This window comes from Octopus sinensis, linkage group LG9, assembly GCF_006345805.1.
Source record: "Octopus sinensis linkage group LG9, ASM634580v1, whole genome shotgun sequence".
NCBI classification, from domain to species: Eukaryota; Metazoa; Mollusca; class Cephalopoda; order Octopoda; family Octopodidae; genus Octopus; species Octopus sinensis.
In genome coordinates, this window is record NC_043005.1 from 104,896,967 (window position 1) to 104,906,376 (window position 9,410).

Below are 9,410 nucleotides of genomic sequence, written 5' to 3' on the forward strand. Positions count from 1 at the left end.
TAGTTATAGCTATTTCTTCTACTAAAAAGGGAGATTCAGTAAAAAACAGCATTTGGAAGGCAGACACAAACAGGTAAGAGAGAATGAATTGACTGCAATCTATCATACATTTTTTTAGTATCCACGGACGTACGTTTCGAAATCAAGTTTTTAGGAAAGCATAAGAATTAAATATAAATATTAAATAATTCTATCTTACCGAACTTCTTTTCTCTTCAGCGTAGAATACTATAATCATAAATGATTATATATTGAATTTTGAGATACCAGAAGGCACCAACTCAACTCAGTATCAGAGCGAGCTAGAATCCGCAACTGGTATCACCGAATTCAATTTGTGAATGAAACGATTGTGTCAACAGCCCCTTCCCACCCGCGTGTAGCCAAAACAAGATGCTGTGGTCATCTACTGAGATAAAATATGGTTATCCGTAATAATGAAGGTGAAATTAATTAATTTGGAAAAATTATCAATTACACCAAGTAGTCTTCGGCATGTAAAAGCCTCATTCGAGGAAAATTAAGTAATACTAAGCAATAAGGGTTTAGCAACGAGTTGCCTTACATACCGAATTTAGAAATAGCAGTCAAAGGGTTATAGCTATTTCTTCTACTAAAAAGGGAGATCTCAGTAAAAACAGCATTTGGAAGGCAGACACAAACAGGTAAGAGAGAATGAATGACTGCAATCTATCATACATTTTTTTAGTTATCCACGGACGTACGTTTCGAAATCAAGTTTTTAGGAAAGCATATAAGAATTAAATATTAAATATTAAATAATTCTATCTTACCGAAACTTCTTTTCTCTTCAGCGTAGAATACTATAATCATAAATGATTATATATTGAATTTTGAGATACCAGAAGGCACCAACTCAACTCAGCATCAGAGCGAGCTAGAATCCGCAACTGGTATCACCGAATTCAATTTGTGAATGAAACGATTGTGTCAACAGCCCCTTCCCACCCGCGTGTAGCCAAAACAAGATGCTGTGGTCATCTACTGAGATAAAATATGGTTATCCGTAATAATGAAGGGTGAAATTAATTAATTTGGAAAAATTATCAATTTTTACTGAGATCTCCCTTTTTAGTAGAAGAAATAGCTATAACCCTTTGACTGCTATTTATAAATTCGGTATGTGGTAAGGCAACTCGTTGCTAAACCCTTATTGCTTAGTATTACTTAAATTTTCCTCGAATGAGGCTTTTACATGCCGAAGACTACTTGGTGTAATTGATAAATTTTCCAAATTAATTATTTCACCCTTCATTATTATGTATATATATATATATATATATATATATTATATATATAATATAATATATATATTATGATATATATATACGATGGACTCTGCTTCTTTCGGTTTCCGTTTTCCAAATCCACTCACAAGGCTTTGGTCGGCTCGAGGTTATAGTTTTGCAACCTTTTCAAGACTATTGAAAAGGCTGCAAATGCAACGAAAATTTTAGGAAAAAAAAAAAGAAATAAGAGGTTGTGTGGTAAGTAGCTGCTTACCAACCACATGGTTCCAGGTTCAGTCCCACTGCGTGGCACCTTGGGAAGTAAGTATTTCTACTATAGCCTCGGGCCAACCAAAGCCTTGTGAGTGGGGTTGGTAGACCGGAAACTGAAAGAAGCCCGTCGTATATATTAGTGTAATATATATAATATATATAATATATATATCGCCATGTTGATTCGTTAGCTACTGCACGCATTTTTTTTCTCTCCTTCTTTCTGTGTTTTTCTCTCTCTGTGTATCTTTCTGTTGAAGAGCGTAGGCTCGAAACGTTAAAGACTTGTTTTATTTATATTTCCTGAGCGCCATACTAATACAATTGTTCGTTTGTTTTCCACCTGCCTTCGTCTTTTGTTTATTTTCATAAAGCTTCCCGTTATATATATATATATATATATATTGTGTGTGTGTGTGTGTGTTGTGTGTGTATGTGTGTGTGTGTGTGCGTGTGTGTGTGTGTGTATGTGTGTGTGTGTGTTTCTGTGTGGTTGTGTGTCAGTGTTTGTTCTTCCTAACATCGCTTGACAACCGATACTGGTGTGTTTACGTTCCCGTAACTTAGAGGTTCGGTTAAAAGAAACCGATAGAATAAGTACTAGGCTTACAAAGAATAAGTCCTGGGGTCGATCTGTTCGACTAAAAGGTGGTAACAAACGTAAAGACGAATGCAGTTTCAACAAAATCTGTGGGATAAGGAATGTAGTGTACAAATGTGAGATGAAGGCAAATGCGCAGAAATATATGTGCATTGTTAGTATCGCAGATACCATGAAAAATCGACTGTAAAACCATCTCTCGTCGCTTTCCAATATAAATGAAAGACAGTCCACGGCTCTGTTGAACCTCGTCTGGAGACTAAAATAGAATGCGCCATATAACGGATCTTCGCGGGTGTGCAACATGTTTTGAAGAAACCCTGGAAATAATCACATCTAGAGAAAAGGTGATAAATAGACACTCTGAGAGCGTTATATCATGTAAGCAAAGGAAAAGGAACAAAATATCATTCATGGAATTTGAAAAAGATATTTTGAAACAAAGTAACAAATTATAAAACAGTGAAGGAATCCCAACTAATAAACGAACATAGACACAGGAGTGGGTGTGTGGTAAGTAGCTTGTTTACCAGCCACATGGTTCCGGGTTCAGTCCCACTGCGTGGCACCTTGGGCAAGTGTCTTCTACTATAGCCTCGGGCCGACCAAAGCCTTGTGAGTGGATTTGGTAGACGGAAACTGAAAGAAGCCCGTCGTATATATGTATATTTATATATATATGCGTGTGTGTGTTTGTGTGTCTGTGTTTGTCCCCCTGGCGTTGCTTGACAACTGATGCTGGTGTGTTTGTGTCCCCGTTACTTAGCGGTTCGGCAGGGGAGACCGATGGAATAGGTACTGGGCTTACAAAAGAGTAAGTCCCGGGGTCGAGTTGCTCGATTAAAAGGCGGTGCTCCAGCATGGCCGCAGTCAAATTACTGAAACAAGTGAAAGAGTAAAGAGTATACCAATGTTTAAGATGATATAAGAGAAAGAGTGCAAAAATCATCATAAGAGGGTAATATTGGTCAATCCGGTCAACAAATCCGACTGTATCGCAGCTGACCACCTCTTTGGCTCAGAGTTTATTGAGAAGAGTCACGTCTTGAATGAAACAGAACAAAGAATTGTACAACCATCCTTAAATCTGCTGAATGAGTGACCATTCTTTATATCTGTAGAAGAAGCAGCAAATAAATCCAGCACCATCACACACACACCTCCATTCCCATATTACTACCATTCCTTCCTCTACTCCCATCACCTACCTCCCCCACCAGTACACATGTATGTATGTATATAAATAAAACTATATAATATATATATAAATAAAACTATATATATATATATATATATATATATATATATATATATAATATATATACACACAGAGATAGAGCCAACATTAAATTAGTCCCCAACTTGAGTTTTTGAAAATCCAACGATTTCGTAGGTGCTGATCGAGGAAGTTTCTTACACGTTTGTCATAATGAGGTGCTCCATTTTGCACAAAGATTATGGAATGACGGCATCAAAATTATGGCCAGATGATGTTTCCACACAACGTCGGGTAACGATCACCATTCATCGTCTCTCGTTGAATATGGAATGCACAAATTCCTGAAGACGATATCGCCGCCCAAATGACAAGAGAAGGTGAATTGACGTGCTTTTCCCAAACCCCTTCAGAATCATCTTCTGAGTAACAGAAGCAGTTATGGCGTTTGATGTGGCAGGAAACATAGAAGGCTGCTTCGTCAGAGAAAGTGAGTCGATCAGGAAATCTCTGGCTTCTACCAGCATTCTCTCACAAAATTCGACGCGTCGAATAATCAATGACATATAGAAATAATAACAGTATGCCTCAAGAAACTACAGAACTAATGGACACATATAATTGGGACACACACGTGTGTGTGTGTGTTTATTAGGCTATTTACCTTAGTCAATGCATGGTGATCACTTACAAGCTTTAAGCGTATAAGATACTATTATTATTAATATCTATGTGTGTGTGTACGCGCGCAAGGATACAATAATCATAAAACTACCTGTGTTTGTGAAAGGTTAAAGAGTAACGAAGCCTGGTATCGTCTTCATAGGAATGGGTATTGTGGAGGTTGCAACTATATCGTTAAACTAAATGAAGATGCGTGTTGGTTCAAATGGGACCTAGTGGTAAACCAAATGAGAGAGAGGGAACATCAGACGGGGCATACACGCCACGACAGAGCGATTAGAAACATACATACCATAGTAATGTTATTTCATTTTAAAATGAAATCCTTTTATAGACTCAATAGATGAAGAAGCGGAAAGAGCTGGATATGATAGTAGAATTCCAAATTCAATGTATTTAGGAATTAAATATGATGGAGGTAAGGTTTCCCTAATGAGGTCAGAACTGAAAGGAACATCCTCAGCGTTGTCTCCTGTACCTGCCAGGACACAGAAATAACATTAGTCCTTGGCTAATGTCGTCTTTTCAGGCACCGAATATTCATTTCTATGTAGTATTTCAATGGTATTTGCGTTAAATAGGGCGGCGAGCTAGCAGAAACGTTAGCACGCCGGGCGAAATGCGTAGCCGTATTTCGTCTGCCGTTACGTTCTGAGTTCAAATTCCGCCGAGGTCGACTTTGCCTTTCATCCTTTTGAGGTCGATAAATTAAGTACCAGTTACGCACTGGGGTCGATGTAATCGACTTAATCTGTTTGTCTGTCCTTGTTTGTCTTCTCTGTGTTTAGCCCCTTGTGGGTAGTAAAGAAATAGGTATTTGCGTTAAATGTGTTTACTTTTGCACACCTAATTACTATTTAGTTAATAATTTGATCTTTGCATTTTGAGTTCAAATACTGGCAAAGTCATATTGAAGTTTCTTCATAGAAAGGCCATATACAACGAAAACAATAGGAGTTGATTAAATCAGTTTTATCGGTTTCCTTGAACACATTGGCCTTGTTCCTACTAAAATGAAATCAATAAGAAATATAAGCAGATAATTTTGGCAATTTATTAGATAAGAAAATTTTAAGATCTTTAATTGAACGCTAATTGCATTTATGAGTTCAGTATATGTTTATAAATCTATATATCTATATACTTGTAAATACTGATACCTGTGTGCGTGTGTGTGTCTGTGTGCGTGTGTGTCTGTGTGCGTGTGTGTGCGTGTGTGTGTCTGGGTGTGTGTATGTGGATATATATATGTGTGTGTGTGTGTGTGTGTGTGTATGCATACATACACATGTGCGTATATGTGTATGTGAGCGTTTGTGTGAATAAAAGAAACCTCTACAATGCAAATTTGGCACTTTCGTAGCTTTCTTGATTCAAATACAAATTTGCAATGCTTCAAACATATTTTCGTTCTCTCCCTCCCTCTCTCTCTCTCTCTCTCTCTCACTCTCTCTCTCTCTCTCTCTCTCTCTCGAAATAAATAAAAGAAATAAAGAAAACCATACACATAGAGAGGCAGACAGAGAGACAGATAGATAAAGAGATAGTTTCAAAGATATATACATATATATATATATTATATATATATATATATATATATATATATATATATACACCTGTGAACTAAATCCCTATACTTTGCATGTGTGTGTGTGTATATATATATATATAATATATATATATATTATATATATATATATATAAATGTGTGTGTACAGATAGATAGAATGATAAGCAGAAGTGATCGATAGATAGAAACATAAATAACTATACAAACATCTTTAGATGATGATGCTTTTGAAAGATGAACTCGAAAATAAACGGATATATTCAAACTATTTGGGTTTCGGCGACTGATTGCTGTTTATAGTAAATTCCAGAGATATGAAGAATCACTTTATTTGACTAGTATTTTCGGAGTGACAAAATGTTAAAAGAGGTTCTCAATTGACCAACCAAACTTCACAACTATACTGTTGTATGGCATTGCATTCAACCTAATCGAATAAATATAAATCTTGATATTAACGCTGATCAAATTCCTTAATTCAACACAGGACTAAAATCATCTTGACTACGAAAAAATATAGCTAATGTACTAAAAGAGAAAGAAAGAAAATAAACGATAAAACAAGGAACTACAGTAGAGTTCGTTGATTACCAGCGTTGCTTGACATCCATCCACTACGCAACTGCGCCAAACACGGGTTGGAACTTAAACACTTAGTTGCCTTTACATTCATATAACCGATGACAAGCGTGTATTGAACACTTCGCTTCTTGCACTCGTTAGCCCCAATGCATTCACTATCTATCTATCTATCTATCTATCTATCTATCTATCTATCTATCTATCTATCTATCTATCTATCTATCTATCTATCTATCCATCTATGTATCTGTCTGTCTGTCTATCTATCTAATGTGTGTGTATATATATATATATATATATATATACATATAATAACAATATAATAAATAAAATATATGGGTATATACATACATATATGTACGTACTTACATCTACATGTATATATACAAGCATATATATATATATATATATATATATATATATGAGTATAGGACACCACAAATAAACGTAGAACACAACGTGAAACGAACACATAAAATCAAACAAGGAAACGGACTTTTTTTATCAACGAAAAAACAGAGTACAGGACAAACAATACCAGGAAAATTCCCCTTCATCAGCTGCCCCTGGTTCGACTCAATGCATGTTTCGAAGGTAAGGGCAGAACACGGCCTGGCCAAAGAAGTCCTTCCTGCAAAAGGAATTAAATAAATTTCTTTTGCAGAAGGGTAAAACAAGTGACAAGAACAGGACGTAAAAGCAATACAAATGAAGAAAAAATAGTAGACGGTGGAAAAATTAGTTAGAACACATGTGAAAAATCGGTTTGCGAAAGACAGGGAAGTCGATCTATGCATGTTGAAGGCACGGAGCTGAAAGAAAGTTTTTAGTAGCGCTCTGGTCAAAGCCAGAGAGAGGAGGAGGAGGAGAGAGAGAGAGAGAGGGGGAAGAAACCAGAAAGGGTGAAAAATAAGAAGGAGAGAGACAAGTAGAGAGGAAGACAGACAGGCAGGGAGGAAAGTCAAGTAAAGAGTAAGAGTGCGCGTCATGATTATTCAAATAAAAACTTACTTGGAGAAGAGAAGCGACGCGTGCGTTCGGTCATATAATAACAATATAATAAATAAATAAAATATATTATTTTTATTATATTGTTATTATATGATCGAACGCACGCGTCGTTTCTCTTCTCCAAGTAAGTTTTTATTTATATATACATATATATATATATTAATATATATAGATGTACATATATATATATTCCTCTCTCTCACTCTCTTACACACATTTAAACAGGTACATACGCTACATTACAAATGCATACATTGTTGTCCCCACCATCACTTGATAACCGACGTTTGTGTGTTTACTTTCCCGTAACTTAGCGGTTCGGCAGAGTGACCGATAGGTTAAGTACTATGCTTACAAAGAATAAGTCTTGGGGTCAATTTGTTCGACTAAAGGCGGTGCTCCAGCATGGCCGCAGTCAAAATGACTGAAACAAATAAAAGAATAAAAGAATACATGTGTATGTATGTATGTATGTATGTATGTATGCATGCATATATGTGTGTCTGTGTTTGTCCCACTACTATCAGTTGTCAACCGACGTTGATGTGTTTACACCCCTGTAACTTAGCGGTTTGGCAAAAGAGACCGATTGAATAAGTACTAGGCATACAAAGAATAAGTCCCAGGATATATTTTTTCGACTAAGGGCGGTGCCCCTGTAACAAGTAAAAGAATAAAAGAATATATATATATATATATATACGCGTGTATATGCACACATGTATATATATGGAGAGAAACAAATGTATATTATTGAGTGTTGTTTTACTTAATGTAAATTGAAACCTCCACCAACTGTTTCTCCGAGTTTCATGCTTCTGATCATTGAACGGCAGTAAATAATTATGTGTGTACAACCGGTGTGCTGTACCTTGGGCAAGTCTAATCTGTTGTAAACCTCGGGCAACCAATGATTTGTGAGTGAATTGAGAAGACGAAACTGTACGGAATCCCGTTGTATATATATATATGTGTGTGTGTGTGAGTGTATATGCATGCGTGTGTGTGTGTTCGCGCGCGTGTATCTTTGTGCTTATGTTTTTTCCTAGTCCGTCGCTTGACAAGTGGCGTTGCTTTGTTTACGTCCTCGTAACCTAGCAGTTCGGCCAAATTGACGGAAAGAATATGTATCAGACTTTCAAATAAGTACTAGGGTTGATTTGTTCGACTAAAACCTCTGAGGTGCCCCAGCATGGCCACTAGCCTTTGACTAAAACAAGTTAAAGATAAAGAAAGGATATATGATATCCTGCTATATATATATATATATGTGTGTGTGTGTGTGTGTGTGTGTGTGTGTGTGTGTGTGTGTGTGGTATGTGTGTGTGTGTGTGTATAAAACCACAAACATCTTTCAATCTAACAATTTAAATTTAGGTCCTGATTGGCATCTGGGGTGGAAAGAGGGTATATTCTTCAATTTTGCATGTTGGCGTTTCGGTGACTAAGTGTATAATATTTTTCTGCTTTTTTTTTGTTCTGTTTTCCCTTTTTTTTTTTATTTGTTAGAGAACATATGGACATTCAAAAAATCTTTATCTGATGTAAAATATATGTAATAAAAATGTTAAAATTTATAAGGATATGTGACAAAAGGTCAAATGCCACAAAAATCTATGAATTTATATTCTTATAAATTTATAATTTTTTATTACTTATTTTTATAACACATATATTTTATCAGATAAAAACAGTTTTTAAATGCTCGTAAGCACTTTCGCAAAACGGCAGCAATATATGCACCCGAATACTCCTATGCAGATTACAAGAATATGACACTTTTCCACCCCAGCATCCAATCAGAACCCAGCACTATATTCACACATTTCCGGTGCTTTTATGCAAGAGGATATACATATTTCTCGATATACATATTTCTCCATTGACTGGTGTCCGAAGAACGAATATGTGGAACTGGGAGCAACGAGCAAAGTTTCCAGATGACAATGTATGTATGTATGTATATAAGTGTATATGCCTGCATGCATATGTATACATATATGTGTGTATGTATATGTGTGTGTATTTGTATACACATACGCACATCCACACATTTAAATGGTGTTCTTGATGATATGAAATTACCTAAGATACTGCAAATTAATAACAAAACAAAAAGACAGCGAGCTCAGAAACGTTAGCACGCCGAACAAAAGTGTTTTGCAACATTTAGTCCGTCTTTCTTTTCTGAGCTCAAATTCCGACGAGGTCGACTTTGTCTTT